This window comes from Canis lupus, chromosome 5, assembly GCF_011100685.1.
Source record: "Canis lupus familiaris isolate Mischka breed German Shepherd chromosome 5, alternate assembly UU_Cfam_GSD_1.0, whole genome shotgun sequence".
In the NCBI taxonomy this organism is placed as follows: domain Eukaryota; kingdom Metazoa; phylum Chordata; class Mammalia; order Carnivora; family Canidae; genus Canis; species Canis lupus.
This window is the reverse complement of record NC_049226.1, coordinates 9,192,836-9,212,853: the sequence shown is the minus strand read 5'-3', so window position 1 is coordinate 9,212,853 and position 20,018 is coordinate 9,192,836. Positions and strand designations below refer to the sequence as shown.

The window sequence follows — 20,018 nt, the reverse complement described above, 5'->3', positions numbered from 1 at the left end:
TCACTAGAGTTACAAATTTTTTTCTTGTTATGAGAACTTTTAGGTTTTACTCTGAGCGACTTTCAAATATGCAGTACGGTACTAAGAACTGTGGCTACCATGCTGTCCATTAGGTCTCTAAAAATGTTTAAAGCTGTAAATTTTGTTGTGTATATTTCATTAAAATTAAAACCAAAACAAAGGTAATAAATACTCAAAATGTATGAGTCCCTAAGCATTTTACTCCGTTTTCCTATTACCCAGGTCCTTAAGGTTACCCCTGCTTTTTGTGGCTGGGGGGCAGGACTCCTATGTAAAGGCTGCTCTGCATCGCTCCCCTTGCTGTAGCTTGGGCTTGGCCATGGTGGGCGCATGTTCCAGAAAACAGACTGTGAAATATTTACCGGCACCGGGATCCCTGGGTGGCGCAGTGGTTTAGCGCCTGCCTTTGGCCCAGAGTGCGATCCTGGAGACCCGGGATCGAATCCCACGTCGGGCTCCCTGGTGCATGGAGCCTGCTTCTCCCTCTGCCTGTGTCTGCGCCTCTCTCTCTCTCTCTCTATCATAAATAAATAAATAAATAAATATATAAATAAATAAATAAATAAATACCAGCACCTCACTGGTCCCAGGTGTGCCACAAGTGAGGGACGGAGCATGGGGAGGGTCTTGTGAGAATCAGTGAGAGACCAGAAAACAAGCCCCCAGCCCAGCACTGGCCACATAGGACACACTCAGTTATGGAGGTAACTGGGGAGACACGGGAGGGACAAAGGGGTGGTAAAGAACAGATGGGGGACAGGGCGCCAGTGCTTACAGGATAGGTCAAAAATGCAGAATCAGTGCCTAAAAGAAACTTCATGCTTTAGAAATTTGAATTCCTGATAATTTGCTTGTCATTGGAGTTTTTAAAAATCAAGACATATCCTAAAGGTGTTAGAAATCTGTCACCGACAAGTCCCATGGTAAAAATTTTGCACTGGAAGGAATCCTTTTGAAACATAAATAATATCTTGCTCTAAACTGAAATTTTGTGCAAAATGGATTTTTACTCCATGTCTTCAAAGTAAGGTTAAGCAGCCTTGGTGGAAGGATTGTGTCCAATGTCGTGACGGGTACTGACCCACTGGGCCAGCCCTGGCTAGGAGCCCCTCCTCCCCACTGCCCACTACCTGTCCCGGCCCCTGGGTCTGGCTGGTGGCCATGCTGGTGTCAGTCTGCCGGGGGCCCTGCTGGGCCTCACAGCTGTGTACCTGGCTGGCCTCTGGCCGAGCACAGGCCAGGGCAGTGTTTTGCAGTACGCTTTCCTTCCTGTCTGCCCTCCCCACACAGTTCCTTGCGAACCTAGCCACGGGTTCCCTCTGGGAGGGACATCTGCAGGCATGGCCCTTGGCCCTTTCCCAATCCAGGGGCTGGCGTTGCTATTTGGCCAGAGTCTCCCACACTGATTTGGCCAGAATGTGCACATGTTGTGAGTGTCAGGCAAAGTATGGCCTGTAGGTTCTTGTCCTTTCCTGAGAAGGAGGGCGTTACCCCTGTTTTCATCCCGGAAGGCTTGTGCTGGGCATGGATCCTCTCCTCCAGCTCACCTGAGCAAGGAGTTCTGAGTTCCCTGCTGCCCGAGAACTTGCCAGCTGGAGAGACCTCTCTGTCTCTGACCTTTCTCCCCCTTAAACTTTCACTGTTAATAATCTTACCACGTTCATCCTCACCAGCTCCCTGCCAGGTACATATTTTATTATCCCACATTGTAGCTGAGTAAACTGAGGCACAGAGAGGTTGGTTAGCTTGCCCAAGGTCTCCTAGCTAGTCAGCGGTGCTGGGACTCTGCTGCAGGGCTGTCTGAACCCAGAGCCCAGGCGGAACCAGAACACTGTGCCCTCTAGGGCACAGCCAGTGGAAGAAGGAGAAGCAGCAGCATCCCTTTGGGGAGAATTCAGGTGGAGACTCAGCCTACACACTCTCCATCCAGGTGACCTCCCCACCCCCGCTCCCCAACCCTGCTTAGCAACCCTGGTGAGGTGGCCCATCCTCCCCCCCCACCCCCCCACAGAGCTGTCATGCCTGCGGCCCTGGCCCCAAAGGGATGTGTTAGCAGCCAAATGGAAACAGAGGCTGACTCTCCACCCATGTTGGCAGGGCGGAAGGGTCCTCGGGGACCCCCAGCTGGGGCAGTCACTCCCCCTGCACCATCTTCACAGGCAGACAGCAACATGTGGCTTTGGGCTCATTCCCGGCTGGGTGGGGGGGGATGAACGGGGCTGGACATTCCTGAAGACTCCGTCTTCTGGGGAACAAATGAATCGTCTTCCTCCCGGGTCGCCTCGGCAGCTGCTGAGCTACAGAATTTATCGAGGCCCTTCACGCTTTGTGACAGACCGCTAATGAAAGAGAGGCCAAGCTTCTGCATCTGCCTTCTTTGGTTCCTAATTTGCCCAGGATCCTACCCCCAAGAGGGGGCAAGTGACTTGGAAGCCAGGAGGGCCCCACAGAGCCCTGCAGCCTGTCAGCAGGGCTTGGCTTGAAAGGCCCCTGCCGAGGGCCACCCAGGGGGCTGCTCCCAGCTCCAAGTACCTGCCAGGGATGTGAAACATGCCCTGGGATTAATGGGAACCAGATGGGCAGGACAGCCCCTCCACCTGGCCTCCACCAGAGAAATGCTCAGATTTCTGGCATTGTGGTGAAGCTTTTCTTAGGATTTGTCTAATACTGTGGGGTTTTTGGTTTTGTTTTGTTTTTTTGCTCCAGGCCGGAGCCCAGGAACAGAAGCCAGGAGTCCTGGTGCTTTCTATCCAAATGTAAAGATGAAGGAGCTGGGGGGCGGGGTGGACCCTTAAGGTCGCCCAGTGCTATGGTCTCAACCCAGGCTTGCTCATTAGAATCACTGGGGGGCTTTTAAAAACTACCTGGGCCTGAGCCCTAGCCCAGACCACTACATAAAACCTCTCAGGAAGGAATTCAGGTGTTGTTTTATTTTAAAACCTGCCCAGATGTTCTAATGTGCTGCCCAGGCTGGGAGCCACTCAACTCCTCCTTTATAGAGGAGGAAAGCGAAGCCCCTTTTGAAGAAGTGACAAGCCCAAGGTCACACAGTCGGGACAGGTGACTGTGCCTCCAACTCCCAGCTGAGAGTTTGCTCTATCAGGCCTCTTCTGTGTTCCCATGACCCACCGGCCCCCAGAGTTTCTGTTGAGGATTTCTCCTGCTTTGCCAGTTGCTGTCCCTCCCGCCCTCCAAACCACACATAAACCCCTCCTGGCCGTAAACTCCTCCTGCAGGAACTCCTCCTGACCATCCTAGCTCCTCTGACTTGTCATCAGATGGACCACACATAGCCTTGCTACTCGTAATGTGGTCTGAGGACCAGCAGCACCAGCATAATCTGGGGGATGGTTAGAAATGCCTCAGCATTTATCTCAGCTCCTGGATCCGAATTTTAGCAAGATCCCCAGATTAAATATTCATAAGCCTACCAAAGGTGGGGGAGACACTGATGTTTGTTGTTTAACACACACCCTCTATCAGATTCCTCTGTGCAGGTTTTGTCTGAACCATAAAATTGTCTTCTTCTTGAGAAAGGGGACCATGATGCCTTATGTCCTGCACAGAGCACATAGCAACATGGCACAACGCTAGGTACACAGTAGGTGTTTTTTATTTTTTTGTTGACCAGAAACTATGTCTCCCAGCTATCTGGGGTGCAGACATCTCGGAAGGGTGGACATGGAGTTAGGAAATGGTCAGGTCTTCAAGCTGAGTGCCTAGCAGGCCAGCAGGGGCCCTGTTGACCAGGGGAAGTCATCTTAGCTATGGGGTGCAGGGGATGGGGGGCTCCCAGAGGGAAGGGAGCCCAGAAACAAGGAAGGAAGTAGCACCTTCTCATCTCTGGCTCTACATCCCTTCCCTCCTCAGCCATTGACCCACTGCATGATCTGGGCAGAGACTGCGACTTCATCCTCCGCATCCTTTTCCCCAAAACAGGAACGAGAGTGTCTGCTCCAGAGCCCTTCTGGGGTCACCTCGAATTTGGGACACCTAATTTTGAATGAGGACCAAGTGAGATAATGGAGGTGAATGACACTTTGCTATGTCTGGTCCCATTTATTTATAAGGCCAGTTTCTTTTTTTTTTTTAAGATTTTATTTATTTATTCATGAGAGAGAGAGAGAAAGAGAGGCAGAGACACAGGCAGAGGGAGAAACAGGCCCCATGCAGGGAGCCTGACGTAGGACCTGATCCCGGGTCTCCAGGATCAGGTCCTGGGCTGAAGGCAGCACTAAACCGCTGAGCCACAGGGGCTGCCCTATAAGGCCAGTTTCTTATTCTTCTCGTTCCCATTTTCTGGATGAGCAAACTGAGACTTTATTTTCAGCCCCATGCTTTCAGGTTCTGGCCCAGATTTAAGCAAAAATAGTTGCCCCTGGTGCCGCAGCTGGAGGATCCGTGGAGAAGGGAGGTGCTCATAAAGGAACAGAACAAATGTTCCCCAGGCAAGAGCATGGAGTTAGCCTGACCTGGTCCTAATGGGAGGGGAGATGAAGGCGGGATGGAAGACTGGAACCTTAAATCACTTTTTACAAAAAATTGCTGCTCACCCACTAGCATGTCACCCGGTGCTCATTAAATGTGTACGCACCTTCATCGGAGGCCTGTGCCGTCTGGATGCTTTATCCTTTGCCCAATAACCGTTAATCAACCCGCAGCAGAAGCACGAGCCCTGTGAGGGCTGGGTCTTGCCTGGCAACCACAATCTGTTCCCATTTCATCTAAAAAATAAAATGGATAGGATGTTGTGTTTCTCCTCCACCCCCAGCATGAAAGAGTGAAGGATCAGAGCTTTCTCCCAACTCCCACCCCCACCCCTTGATGAAAAATTAACCAGCTGTGCAGAATGAATGAATCCCTAAAGGGGAATGAGGTCTCTGATGTGAGCTGGGCTGGGTTCTGGGAGCTCCAAAAATCCTCCTGGTCGTTAATTCTCCAGCCCCTGGATCCTTGGAGCAGCCTCGGACAGGTGTGTGCAGCATGCTAATTGGCCACTCCTCCCGCAGCCAGCTGTGCCCAGCAACTGGTGAAGCAGAGAAGGGCCTGGTCGGGTTTTTGATGTGATGTGAGTCCCTGTGTGCTTTTGGGGATGGGGTAGCATGAAGCCTACCTCTTGTTTCCCTGGGTCTCCACTTACTCTTAGGTTTCCTGATGACAGAGGCAGAGTCTTAATTTGTATCTGAACCCCAGTACCTAATAGGATTGGACACATAGCAGTGATTATAATGAATGAAGGAATCCATGAGTCAGTGAGTGAGTGAGGGCTTGACCATGAGCCAAGAGTCTACTTCACCAGCTCACTCAGCCCCCAGGATGCCATTCATCCATTCACTCATTCATTTGGTGGGTCAATAAACATTTATTAAGCAGCATGGTTATTTATAAAGAGCACGTAGTTCATTCACTCAATTACTTTCATTCATTCATTCGACAAACACTCTGTACCAGCCTTGTCCTGGGGATACACACATAGCGTGCTCCTTCTCTGCTCTCAAGATGCTGACCTCACAGTGGGGGCAACAGATGGTAAGCTGAAATCAGCAGGTGTGTGAGAACAGCCTTGAGCCTGAATTCCTGAGGGAGCCCAGAGGAGGGCGCCCAACTCCACCGAGGGGCTAGGGGGCTCAGTGGGGGCTGGGGGTGGACAGAAGTGAACCAGGGGAAGCTGGTGGGAGAAAGGAGTTTCTGGCAGAGAGAGCTGAGCCCGACACAGGACTAAGCCCAACACCAGTATCACTGCAGCTGCAGAGCTACAGCATTGAGGGCGTCTCTTCCCACTCCACCCTGGGCAGCCCCGTTTTTCCAGACCTGGCGCTGGCAGGATGGTACAGCAGAAAAAATAAGGGACAGGAGACCTAGGTCAGGTGTCATCAAATGTCTGGGCCTCACTTTCTCAAATAAAAACAGGAAGGTGAGGGGGGTACCGTAGGATTCCCTGCCCCGCTCTTAGAGTGGGCTCTCTTCCAAGCTGGGGGAGCGACTTGGAAGACAGACCGAATGGACCCTACTCTGATACCCCTCTGCTCTGGACGCTTTCTCCTTCATTCCACTATCACAGGCCAGGTCGGCTAGACCGGAGAGGTCAGCCATGCCCAGGTGCACCAGGTGGTCTACCAGGACCAACATCTCCAGAGCCCCATCTGCTAGAGCAGGGACTGAGTCATCCTTCCAAGTCTGAGGTTAGCCACTGTGGGGAAAACAGTATGGCACTTCCTCAAAAACCTAAACAGAGAGTTACCACATGGCCCAGCAATTTCACTCCCAGACTTTCACCTAAAAGAATTGAATACAGGGCCTCTAAAATATATTTGTATAATATGTGCATGATCCCAGAAGCACTGTTCACAATCCCCAAAAGGTGGAAACAGCCAGTGTCCATCAACAGATGGGTGAATAAACAAGATGTAGTGTGCCCACACTGTGGAATAGTATTCAGCCCTAAAAGGAAGCTCTCGTGCCCGACTACTATGGGGGGCCGGCGGGGGGAGCCTTGAAAAACATGACACTAAGTGGAGAAAAACTAGACACAAGAGACTAGGTATTATGTGATTTCACTTATACGATATTTCTAGAATAGCCAAGTTCCTAAAGGAAGGAAGCAAAAAAAGAAAAAAGAAAGAAAGGAAGCAGACCAGAGGTTACAGGGGTTGAGAGGACAGCAGGGATGGGGAGTTACTGCTTACAGGATACAGTTTCTGTTTGGGGTGATGGAAAAGTTTTGGGAACGTAATGGTGACGATTGCACAAAAGTATGAATGCAATTAATGCCACCGAACTGGATGCTTAAAAATGGTTAAAAGGGCATGTTTTATGTCATATATGTGACCACAATTTTTTTTAAAAAGCCGACTCCCAGGCTAGCTTTTGTGGCAGACCAACCAATCAATACTTGGTCTGATAGGCCCTCCGCGCCCCCCACAGGCTTTTCCCCCCTAGGATTTCTCCCAGCGTTGAGTTTTGCCAGGCTAGCGTGTTTCATTTTTGTTTTTATTTCCTGCATCTGCATCTGCTACCAGCAGAATCTATTATTGCTCTCTGGGGCTCGTGCCCCTGACAGCGATTATTTGTACATGTAAATCAGAGAGCCGGGGACAAAGCTTTAATGACAGTCTCTTTGGTGGCGGTGGCAGCCACAGGAAAGGAGAGAGTGCCAGCCCCCGCTGCGTCCCCCCACCCAAGCCCGGGGGTGGGGTGGGGGCAAGGGGCTGACCCTTGCCCGTCCCCGGTTTTAAGGAGCTCCTTGGGATAGCGATGCTGGTTCTGGGGGCGCTGCTGCCGAGTCCTCGGCAAGGCCGGCTTCGTGTCTGAATCCCCAGCTCCTACCCAAGGCCGGGCACCTGGCGGGCACTCCCTTCAGGACTGTCGGAACCCAGCAGGTGTCACCCCCTTCTCCCTTCTCCTTTGCTCTCCCAGACCTCAGACCGACTTGCATGATACCTGACAAGTGCTTGTCCTGGTAGGGACGACATACATCAGTTCAAGACCCGGGGCGTTTAGCCGCGTTTGCTGTGCACGTGGGATATGGAAGTGTGGGAAGAGGTCCAGGAGAACCAGACCTCAGAGCGGGGACAGACTGTGGCTGTTGTCGGGCTCGCTTGGGGAGCGGGGGGGCAGTCACTGTGGACCACGGAAGCTTAAGTCCAAGCCAACCCCAAAGGGCAAAGGCCAAGGTGCAGAACAGCACTGTCCTGCGTGCTGCCGTTTATGGCGGAAGCATACCTGCCTGGATGTGCAGTCTCCCGGGGAGGCAGGCCCGCAAGCTGTAACAGTAACTGCCCCTGGGGGTGGCGTGGAGCAATGGGGGGGTCCAGGGGCAGAGGTGGGAGAAACAGCTTTGCGTATGTAGAGCATTTGGTGCTGCTTCTACTCCTTACCTTCTTGGCCATATGCTTTTAATTGCCTAGTCACAAAAACAAATTTTACATTTTTTTTTTTTAGGCCAACACCATGTGTTGGAAGTGAGCAGGTGTCTGACTAATGGGGCAAGTGAGGGAGATGTAGCTCCCTCTTCCTTTGCCTTCTGTAGGCAGAGTGTCTTCCAGGGGGAGGCTGGACGCGTGGGGAGGGGCTCTGTTCCTAGGGAGCTCACTCAAGTGTAAGGTGTTATTTGAATTTCTTTCTCTGAAAAAGATCTTCCTTTTTCAGTAGTTCATCCTCTTGTTGCTTGTCTGACCTCCCTGACAAACACTGCTCTGGTCTTATATCTGAAAGAGTCTCCCTCTAGCTCTTGGGTCTTTGTCTTTTTTTTTTTTTTTTAAGATTTTCTTTATTTATTCATGAGAGACACAGAGAGAGAAAGAGAAAGGCAGAGACACAGGCAGAGGGAGAAGCAGGCTCCATGCAGGGAGCCTAACGTGGGACTCTATCCCGGGTATCCAAGATCATGCTCTGGGCTGAAAGCAGGCACTAAACCGCTGAGCCACCCAGGGATCCCCAGGTCTTTGTCTTTTGCAAATCTTTTCAAACTTTGGGAAGAATCAGTCTTCATCTTTGACCAGCCTCAGGAAAGTCAGTTTTTATTGGGGTAGTTATAACACACACACACACACGCACACAAACTTCACGCACACGCTACACACATATACAAGTGTATACACCACACACACACACACACACACACACACACTCTCCCTGGGGAAATACAATATCCTCTCCCTTCTGCCTCTTACCTCTTACTTAAAAATCTTCAAACTTTCTGTGGATATTACCTTTAATCTCATTTCCTCAGACATTGATGGAGGGAGGAAAAAAATCAGAGCGTTACAGAATATTCTGAGTGATGGAAAACTGCGTGTCAAGGAAGGAAGCTGTCTCCTAAGCTGAACTCCGTAGTTCACTGCCACTAACGTTGTAATAATATTTTTCTTAAATAACAAAGCTTCCTAACATTAACCATCCTACTTAACTTGTAATTTCAGACAATTATTTCCACGTTAACTAGAGGAAATTAACACAATAAACTGAAATACAAACGATTTTTGCTAGAAGTTGTTTTGAATGTTTCTGTTAAAGAACTAGTTGTTATCATATTTTCATTTCCACAAGTATTTATGGACTATCTCCTTTGGAGCCTAACAGAATGTGTGGGATATTCCAGGAGTCTGAGACCAGCCCCTGCTCTTAAGGAGCTTGCAATCACAGTGGACAGCATTCCCTAGCAAAGTGACCAGAGGAGAGGTACAGAAAACAACTGATTTAGGCATGAAAGGAAAGGAGAAATGCCTGCTGAGTGGAGAAGCTGGAGAATTGGGATCATAGGAGAAAGAGACCCGGGAGCTGGGCCAGAAAGAATACAGGGAGGTGGGGTCAGGGGAAGGGGTGGGGTGGGGAGGCCCAGCGGCAGGGCATTGTGAGTGAGTAGAAGAAAAACATGAGCCATCGCTCCACGGTGGAAAGGTTAATGGGGGGTGGGGGTGGGGGGCAGTACAGTATGATGGAAGAGGTGGGAACTAGAAAGTCAAGAAGGCCTGAGTCTCCGTCCCGGGTCTGCTACTCACTAGCTCTTGACTTCCCGAGTGACTAGAAGAGTCCACTATAAGGTCCATTTCTCCATCTGCGAAACGAATGTGGTAATGTCTACCTCGCAAGGCTGTCATGAGGATTCCGTGAGATAATGAGTGGCACTGCCAGGTGCCCAACTACGGCCAGCTCCCCCCACTGCTGGCCTCGGGTAGAGTATTGGGGTCCAGTGAGAGGTAAAAGCAAGAAGTGGCAACAGGGAGAAGTTAACACCAGGCTGAGGAATTGGAGCCCCGTCTTGCTGGAAATGAGAACTCACTTGGCATTTTCCAACAGAGAAGTGGAATAGTAAAGATCGTGCTTTAGTTAGGTCATTCTGGCCACAGCCTCTGCAAGGACGGACCAGGCAGGGAGGCTGGAGACAGGGTCCCGTGTTGCAGGAATTAAGTCAGGAGATATAAGGGAGCCTTTCCCAGAAAGGAGGGATAGGGCTGGATGACTTCATGGATAAAAGGATGAGGATGAGGAACAAGCCAAAGATGAATCTGAGGCTTGGAGCCAGAGTGTTGGCACAACCATGATGCCGCTGACAGAAACCAGTGAGGTAGGGTGCCTGGGTGGCCTTCCACTTAGGTCATGGTCCCAGGGTTGGGCTCCCTGCTCAGCGGAGAGCCTGCTTCTCCCTCTGACCCTACCCCAGCTCGTGCTTGTGCTCAATCTCAAGTAAATAAATAAAACCTTTAAAAAAGAAAAAGAAAGAAACCGGCAAGGTGACCTGAAAAGCTGAAGGAGAGGAGGTACTGAGCTTAGCCTGCACATAAGATGATAACTAGACACCTAAAATAAACGTCCTGTTGAGACAAAAGTCCTCAGGCTTCTGAGGGTCACAGATCAAATCTGCATGTGTGCACGCATGTGTGCATGGGTTTGCACATGCACGTGCATGCACGCACCACTCTCAGAACCAGAGAGCATCATGAGGGCCCCAGCAGCCTTGGGTGGGTACATGGGTTGAGAGGAGGAGCTCACCGTGAGCTGGAGCAGCAGGACAGGAGAGCCGCGCGAGGGGGCCGTAGCTGTGGGCGGCTTCTCACCGAGGAGGGTAGATCCTAGGGTCAAATGTGACAATGAGTGGAAAGGAAATGAGGTCTGAGACAAGGTCCCTGGATTTGGCGAGAAGGTGGCTTTTGTAAAGGGCAGTTTCAGAGCCTGAGCCAACACAAGTGATCGCCTTCCTGACCAGCCATAACCGTTCTTGTCTGTATCATTTTGGCATTTGGCTTCTATTTGGCTTATTCTTTCATAGGCTGCTATTTCCTATTCTTCCCTCATACGCACCATGCATAATTTTCCCCACTGCCCGATGTGTGTATACACATTTCCGGAATGTTCTTTGGTTCTCTCCACCTCTGCACCACCTGGTGCAGGGCAGGCAGCCTTCTCCATCTCAGCAAAGGAGAAATCCAGGCTTCCAGGTGCTCAGGTCAAGTACCTTGGGGTCATCCTGGCATCTCTCTTTCTCTCACACTCTACAGCATTGAATGCAGAAGCCTTGGTGGACCAGACTCCTCTCCACTGTTCCCACTCTGGGCCCGTCTCCACTGTCTCTTGCCCGGAGTATTGCAATTGGCCCCAACCCGTCATCCTTCATCGCAACTTTTCAGCCTGTTCTCACCCCCCTGCAGCCAGCCAGAGTCCCCATCTAAAATGGTAATGAGATCACACCACTCTATCCACTCTTCCAATGGCCTCCATTTCATTCAGAGGGAAAATTCAGTCTTCCCGCGGCCTCACCTGCTCCGGAACCTTGCCAGGCCTACCACGTCTCCCGGCTGGCTCGGCACCAGCCACGCTGGCCGCCCTGCTGTTCTTCCAACACACCCCTCCTGCCCTGAACACTCTTTGGTCGCTTTAAGTCTCTGCTCAGTTGGCATCTCACCGATGGGGTTTCCTGCCTCCTCCCCACACCACCTTGACTCCTGGGACTCCCCCTTTCCTTTTTGTTCTGGCCTATTCTCCTCCAAGGCTCTTATCTCCTCCATCTGGCATTATCTGTCTCACCCAATTAGAAGGGCGTCCTACGAAGTTAGAGGGTTTGATTTGTTTCCCGCTATGAACCCAGTGCCTAGAACAGTGCCTGGCACATAGAAAGTGAGTAATAAATATGAACTGAATGAGAGGGAAGGGAAGCTTGCATTTATGGGGAACTTACTATGTGATCTTATATCTTTTTTTTTTTTTTTTAAGATTTTACTTATTCCTGAGAGACACAGAGAGAGAGAGAGAGAGAGAGAGAGAGAGAGAGAGAGAGAGAGAGGCAGAGACACAGGCAGAGGGAGAAGCAGGCCCCATGCAGGGATCCCGATGTGGGACTTGATCCTGGGACTCCAGGATCGTCCCCTGGGCTGAAGGCAGTGCTAAACCGCTGAGCCACCGGGGCTGCCCTGTGATTTTATATCTTAAACAATTTTACTTATATCATTCCTTACAATAATCCTCAGAGTACTATTATTTCCATGATATAGATCAGGAAATAGATCAGTACAGATATAAATCAATACTTACTGTTTAAACTGAGGATTCGGAATGAAGGCAGAGAGCAGGGAGTGAAGAAATCATCTGACTTCAACATGCTCTCCCTCATTTATCCGTAAAATACTTAGTAAGCACCTGGGTACCTTCAGGCCTCCTGCTAGATTCTGGGGGCCCTAAAAAAGAACAGAAAACTATATGTGACCTCCAGAATAGTGGTGGAAACAGTGATTTAAACAAAAACTTAGAGTGATGTGATGAGTACCGTAAAAGAGAAAGGAACTCCTCTTTCACAAAGTCCGTGATTCTAGGGAAGTCAGAGAAGGTTCCCTGGAGGAGACGATACCTGACGTGAATCTCTGCAGGGAGTGCAATGCTTTCAAGAAAACTGGCTGTTCCTGAAAGGATAAAGGCCGAGCTTCGGAGCCTGGCATGTGGGGCCCTCCATCAGCCGGCCTCTATCCTCGCCAGCCTCATCTCCTGCCACCCCTTCATCAAATACACAAACTTCTCATCATTTCCTGCATCGCTGTGCTGTTTCCTACCCTCGCAAATGCTATTTCCTCTGTCTGAAAAGCTCTCCTCACCACCACTATTAGTTTCTTTGTTTGGGGCCAGCTCAGCGTCCTCTCCTCCCCAGGATGGCCCTGGCCCTTCTTTGAGCCCCCTATCACCCTCCCCATCCACTAGCTCGTGGTCACATTTCTGTAGCTCCCACCAGTCATCACTGCTCTGAGGACAAACAGTCTTAATCACTCGTTCTTGCTGCCATGCAACCCCATGCATCTGTCACAGGGTGAAGGCTCAATGTGAGACTCACCAGGCTGAGTCTCTGCTACAAGGGAGGACCTTAAGGTTTGGGGAGACCCATATAGAGTGAGGGCAGCTAAGGAGCCTTAGTGGAACAGGCCCGATTGAACAAGCTGAAGAGCACGGGAGGGTCAGATCCTTCAGAAGATGGCCTTGAGGACATAAAGGAGCTCCTGCACTGTGGCAGTATAGACGGGCATGGGAGGTCTAGAAAGATCAGGCCTCCTGCTGAGGGACATAAACCCAGAGGGCCACCTGTGCATGAGTGTCCTGGCCGGAGGCCCATGTGGGACAATCTGGAGCTGACAGATGGGTACATGGGAACACGACTGCCTACCCCTGCGTACAGGGCTACCTGGCCCTCAGTTGGCCACCTGAGTGGAGGGCTCGTTCTGAAACTGGAATGAAGCACAGAAGCATTAGCTAGAGGGGCTGTCCCAGACTCTGGCACAGATAGAAGCAGAACCAGTGCCTCCTTCCCTGTGCTCCCACAGTGTCCTGAGAGCATTTAGCCTTGGCAGTTTGCAGGAAGGTCTCCCAGGTACCAAGCTCTGAGCTCCTGCAAGGGTAGCTGTTAGCACAGCATCAAGTACCGAGGAGATACTTGGAATCAATGAATGCATGCATGCAAGCTAAGCTGTAGGCCCAAGTCAGAAGTGGTCAACCGGGAAGCTCAGATAGGGGCTCATGACCTTCAACTTCTTCCCAGGGTCTCCTCAACCCACGTGATGCACCTGTAGGCCAGACCTTGTTCTTCCCTTTCTCAGTCCTTACCTGGCCATCAATTCTCAAGTCCCAAGTCCCAAAGCACCTGTCAGGTTTCCCCAGGCCAAGTTCTAATCCAGGCTACAGTCTGAGTGTGTGACTCTGCTTGCTGACCTCCCTTCCCTGGGTGCAGGATATGGGGTGAGGTCAATGAGCCCCTCAGCTACCTCCATGGGGAAATGAAGAACTGGCCACTCAGGGCAGGGTGGAGGGCAGGGTGTTGGAGGGAAGGTATGCTCGACTAGGAATCAGGATAGGTGGGGTTCAAATCCTGGCAACACCACTTACTCATGACATTCAGCAGCTCTGAGCTTTGACATACTAACCTATTACATAGGGTCAATGATCTCTGCCTGTTTGTCTCCAAGACTGATTGAGAGAAAGAAGAGGATGTGGAAGTGTTCACCAAATGGCACTGGCAGGAGCCCAAAGTTGGCCCCAGGGCCCCCTGGTTCCCCCACCCAGAAGCAGGTGGCTGAGGAACCTTGGAATTGCACAATCTGAGTCCCCTTGCATCCTCCCACCTACTTCCCTCTGGGCTTTCCTGAGTCAGGTCCGGGGCCAGGAGGGACTTAGGTGCTTCCCCCAAAACTGCAGAGCAAGCCCAGAGGGGCCCAAAGCACTTAGTCTCTTTCCAGTTTCTGAGACACCCCCACCCCACCCCACCCCACCCCTGTCTTTCCCTCCCTGCGGCTGGGGTTGAAAGGTAGCTGATGGCCTGGGAGACTAATGGTTCTTTCCCCATGAAAGACCGATGCTCATCACCCCTAGGCTGACTGTCCAGGGTGAGGGTCACTGTTTCTTGCCCCTACTCTCCCCAGGGACAGGAGAGGGAAAAAGCTTGCAAGAGCATCTCAGGGCCGTCCCTCACAGGGCAGGATGTGGGGACGAGAAGCAGGTCAAGCCGAGATGAGTGGCTCCCACCCTCATTCTGGAATAGCGCCTTTTGCTTTGGAAGGAACAAAGCTGGCCAAGGCTAGGGCTGGAGAACTCTCTATTCCCACTCCAGTTAGGCCTCTCTGGGCCACTCCCTATCAGGCTACGACTACTATTGACAGCCGCAAGTGGTGTTTGAATGCTATGTGCTAGGCGCTGTGCTAACCACTGCGTGTGTATTATTCTATTTAATCCTCTTTTATCCTAGGGGGTGTTATCATGATTATCCCCATTTTACACATGAGATCATTGAGGCACAGAGGGGTCACCTGCCACAGTCCCCCCAGCTGGCAAGTAGTGGGACCAAGATTCAAATCCCTTATTTAGAATCTCAAGCCCATATCTCTTTAGTATATGAGAAGGAAGGAATGGCACGTTGATGTCACAGCACTGCCTCGGGGTACTCAGTGCACTTTAGGATGGCTGGAGTGTAGGTGAGTATGTGTGTGTGTGTGTGTGTGTGTGTGTGTGTGTAGGGGGTCTGGGGGGAAGTGGTTGCAAGGAAGGAGAGGCTGGGGGTGTTGTAAATGCCTGCTGAAGCCACACACTGTGTGTCCTGCAGAACCTACTCAGATCCAAACGAGCAGAGCCCTGCATTATGTCTCTACAGGAAAACCTGAAAGCAAAGCTCCCCTGATTCAGGGGAAGCTTCCTGGGACCTGAACACAGTGCCTGGCACATGGGAGGCATTTAAGATTTGTTAGAGGACTCAAAGGGTAGACGGACAAATAGATAAATCTCCAGCCTAGAGGTCAAGAGAAGAGGTTTGAAGCTCTAGCCGACTGCGGTGCATGGCCCTGGGTTAAGCCTTGTCCTCCAGCTTGTCCCCAGTTCCCTTCTCCGAGAAATGAAGGTGCTGCTAATGGATGCTGATTTCAGCCCTGGGCTGAAATGCGCTGTTCAAGTTGAGAGTCTGAGCTCAAAGGCATCAGCCTGCTCCACTAACCTCCAGGGCCCTGGGCTGCTCTGGCTTGGGAGAGTGTTTGTTTGGAGTCAGATCAGATGTAGTCGGTCCACTGCTGGGACTGTCTGAGAAAGGACCGTGGGCGGTGGAGATAGAAGGCACAGAGAGAAAATGGCTCAGTCTGTCCTAGACACCTCAGGTGCAAGATCCACGAGTCCCTATCCCCCGGGGGCAGGCGGGGCCAGACTGCCCTTCACCTTGGGTTAATCAGACATGGTCCTAAGCTCTCCTTCCCAAAGACCCTCCAGTAGAGACGGGGCCCCCAAAGCAGAACTGACTTCTCTTGCATGCAAGAAGGAATGTGGCATCTGATTTCACTTCCCACAGCTGCCAGCATAAAGTCGATTTTTTTTTTTTTTTTTTTTTTTGTGGTGCAGACAGAGTAAAGAGAAAAAAGTGTTGAATTGTTTGGCATTATCAAGGATTTCAGCTCCCCAGGACTCCTGCATAAAGAGATGGAAATATAGCTGCTGGAGCCAGGAAACACAGAGAAGTATATGAATTTATTACATATTATCTTTCCTCCTTCCAAACAGCCCGGGAAATGTCAAAAGATCATCTATTGTTTCATCGCTGATAAAAAACCATTTGGATTTGGTGGGCTCTGGGCTTGGGGTTGAGGCAGGCAGAGGGAGAGGGAGGCAGAGGTGCTTCCCTTGGGCAACCTTCAGGACGCTCAGCCATCTTTCCAATTCTTCCTTTCTGGGTGTTCATTTCACAGATGTATTCAGGCCCCGGCAGGTATGCAATTACACATTTGCATGCTTGTGAATGTTTAAGTGCCTACTGTGTGCAGGGATCTGTGCGTGGTGCCGCTGGAGATCGCAGGGTGTGTTGGTGAGCTCAGTGCTACAGGGAGCTCAGGGCCTGCTGCTGACTGTGTGCTAAGTGTGATCACGGCATCTCAGGAGCAGCTAACTCTGCCTGCCAGGGGAATCCAGAGCAGTGGGTGACACCCTCTGCTGCCTGGAGGAGATCCAGGAAGGCTTCAAAGAGAAGGTGACATCTGAGCTGGACTTTGAAGGATGAGTAGACTTTCTACTGGCAGAGGAGGGGAGGAAAGGCATTGCATGCAATGAGAAGGAAGCGTGAATGGCACCAGTCAAAAGGCCACATTCAGCCATCAGACCTAGAAATTGGGCCTGGAGAGGCAGAGAATACCTGAGCCAACTCTCTGGCCCTGGGCTGACCCAGACTCTGGCAATCCTTTGAGTAACTGAGGCCATGTCTGATCGGGGATCATATGGGTGTAATTCTCTGCCCATGAAGCTCCCCCTGACCACCACCTCCCCTACTGCCTTCAGCAGGCTGGCCTGTAGCCGAAGCTGGGCTTAGAGCCTTCCAGGGAAGGAGCTGGCCTCTGGCTCACCTCCCCTGCTGCCCTCCTTTGGCTGGAGAGAGGCTGACTGTCGAGGGCCTCTTGGCCACCCAGTGTACTGGTGGGGCCATGGGGCCAAGGGGACTGGGTCAGGCCCTCCAGGGTCAAGGCTGTCTCCGAGTCAGGCCCGTTGCCAGGAGCCGTAAGTCTTATGTACAAACAGTGCCTGACAGGGAAGCAGGGCAGGCACATGGGCCAGAGCCAGGAGGTTCTGGCTAAACACCCCCTCAAAGAGAGGCCCGTTTCCCCTTCGCCGTGCCCTCGCCACCTCCTTTCCCAGCAGCGTCTCAGAAGTCCGGGAATGTCTGTTGTGAGAGACTTTGGAGGCAGCAGAAGCCTCCAGAACACTGAAGTTGTCCAGCTCCCACCCGGCCCACCAATCCACAGGCATTTCATGGCCAGTCTGCTCTTCCTTTTGTTAAACTGAAAGCTTCCCCCGTGGCTCCACTCGGGGCAGGCAGACGTGTGAGAGCTGGCTTGCTCGGGGATCAGACCTCCGTGCGCTCCCGCCTCTAGAAGAGACACAGGCGGAGCAGGCCAAGCCTCTGCCTTCCTCAGCAGCCCTCCTTGTTGCTCTTATGCCAGGTGGGGAGAACCAGGCAGATATTTTTTTTTTCACGCAGATGGCTGTTTCTCTACCTCTTCCAAAACCTTAACCCCCGGTAGGTAAGAAAGACTCCAAGCCTTGAAAATAAGCATAACCTAAATCCCTTACTTTTGAATCCTGCTTTTCGGTTTTCATTGTTTTCTCACACTTGTTTCTCTTCTGACCCTCCAACCACCCTGAGGGGTAAGCAGAGCAAGCGTTGCTTCACCCTCACTTTTATAGATGAGCAAATGGGGGTACAGATTGAGTGACACGCCTGAGGCCATACAGCTCATTTGTGGCAGAGCTGGCGTTGAGCCCCAGTCTCAAAGCTGTGGTCACAGCCCCGTCCTCCCTGGCATGTCCCCAGGCAGGCCCCAGGCACGAGGAAGAAGGCAGGGTGCAGGGGTGAGTCCTTCCCTGCCGGGAGAGACCCGCAGCCCCCTCCGCCTCCTCCTCAGTGAATCAGGGAGTTCAGTGTCATGGTCCCCCAGGTTCTTCCCAACCTCAAGGCGCCTCCTTCAGAAAACTGCCCTGTACGCATTTCTCCTTCCCTCTTTGGGAAACGTGGATGGAAATGGAGGACAAAGCTGAAATCCGCACTGCAGAACCTCGGCGAAAACTGGGCATGCGGTGTAGGGACAGGCAGTAGGAGGATGACACAAAAAGACGCGTAGATGACGTGCAGGGTGACGCAGGTTGTCAAGGCAGTCCTCCGTGGCAGAGCAAGTCGTTCCTTGCCAGCCCGTTTCCACCCTCCATCCACCCTCCTTCCTTCCCCACTTCCCCAAATAGATGCAATGCACAATGCCTCTCTGAATGAGGGGCCTAACGTGAGCCAATCTTGAAAGGCTTCTTAGAGAACGCAGGGATGTGGCCGGGTTCTGGAAGCACAAGGGACACCATTACAGGAGATTCTCCACACATGCCGGGAGCTGGGCCTTGGACAGGAGGCGCAAGATGGCTCTGGGCCGCCACAGGGAAGGCTGCTCAGGTGGGGCTGCTTTGAAATGGGTTCAGTTGGGTAGAGATCAAGAAGAGCTGATACCCTGGACTGTAGCCCCAGCCGCAGCCCCAGCCCCAGGGACACGTCTCGCCCAGCTCTGGCCCTGAAAGGAAGACTTTCCATTCCCCTTCCCTGGAAACCCCCCTTACTTACGGGAAGCTGGGTGTTATCTTAAGGTCTGTAAACGGCCTGCCTGCTTTTCCAGCTGGAGCTGTTCATTCAGAACAATTAGCACGCAGTTTAGAGCTGGAATGGAGCATATGGCAGGGGTCCCCAGGAGCGAGTGTGTGGCAGCTCAGGAAGGAGGGGAGCGGCCTGGGGAAGGATGGGAGGGGGTCTCTGGATAGGGGAGGGCTCCCAGCCTGCTGCCTGGTTCAGGTACACCTGCTCTCGGTATCCGCCAGAACAGACGTGAGGGCTTGTGCAAATTCCTTTTACATCTTGGGTCGTGAATGCCTTCGATGCTCCTTAAACTGGCATTTTATGTCAAGAGACTCAAAAGCCCCCAGAGCCTGGAGAATGTCCTCCTCTGGAGAGCTTTAGGGCACATACTTAGGGGCAGAAGTGGGGATACTGAGGGACTCCGATCTGCCCCAGCACTCTTTGACATTCATCCGTTCCCTGAATATTGAATGAGGTCCTACGATGTGCCAGGTACTGGCCAAGGCATAAGAGATACATCTGTGAAGAAAACAAAGCAAAATCCCCACCCTCGCAAAGCTTCCATTCTAGTGCGGAATAGCAGACATAATATATAAGTCAAGTGTAATACATGCGTAAACTGCTGAGGGTGTTCGCAGGCATGTTGACCTTGGCAACCTACGAGATATGCACTGTGATTTCCTCTTTACGTGCAGGCATAGAGACCCCAAGGGTTTGTTAAAAAGCTCTGTTCCCAGAGCTAGGAAGTGGTGAAGCCTGGATTTAGACTCATCCAGCCCAATGTCTGTGGCACTCACCTTGCCTCAAGGTTAGACCAGACACCCAAAGCCACCTAAACAACCTCCAGATGATCTGAGCAGGTCACAGAGTCAGACTGGCTCAGAAGACCCAGAGAGCTGCCATCTGGCCTGAGCCAGAGGAAAAATGACCCCCGGAGATTCAGTGACCTCAGTAAGGTCATAGGCCGTTGTAGAGCTGGAACCTGGAAGGTCTGGCCTGCAGGCACCCTTTCTTTCTACTGACCATGCTCACCGGTCAGGTCTTCTCAGCAAGCCCACAAATGTGTTCTTAAAGAGAGCCAGGCTCCTGCCAACTCTCTGCATCCGCTCCTGCCTCGGGCACCATACACACCTCTCGAGCCTCCCCACCACACACCTGTCCTGGCTCAGAGGGACTCACGGTCTGCTGAGGGTGGGGAGTGGGGGGTGGGAAGGGAGCCTCCCGGGGTGGTGATTTGTGGGGATTTGACACCACCCGAGAAGGGGCTGCGGAACAGCATTGCCACCCCACCCCCAGCCCGAGTTTTAATGTGCTCAAAGGAATGGCTGTAAACAGGTGTTAGGTGTCTTGCAGGGTCAGGAGCTAAACAGCACTCTGTCTGGAAGAAAAATTGCAG

The 20,018-nt window shown here is 51.8% G+C and overlaps 1 protein-coding gene across 13 annotated transcripts in view; it reads left to right on the top strand.

Moving 5' to 3' along the window:
• PKNOX2 (PBX/knotted 1 homeobox 2) overlaps nt 1–20,018 on the top strand; it is a 310,043-nt gene that overhangs the window by 169,981 nt on the left and 120,044 nt on the right. For 2 of the 13 annotated variants that reach the window (XM_038535751.1, XM_038535748.1), the window contains exon 3: nt 15,868–15,983. The exons of the other annotated variants lie outside the window; for them this stretch is intronic. The gene's annotated coding sequence lies outside the window, so the exon portion shown is untranslated. The remainder of the gene's footprint in view (nt 1–15,867; nt 15,984–20,018) is intronic. 13 annotated transcript variants of the gene reach the window in all.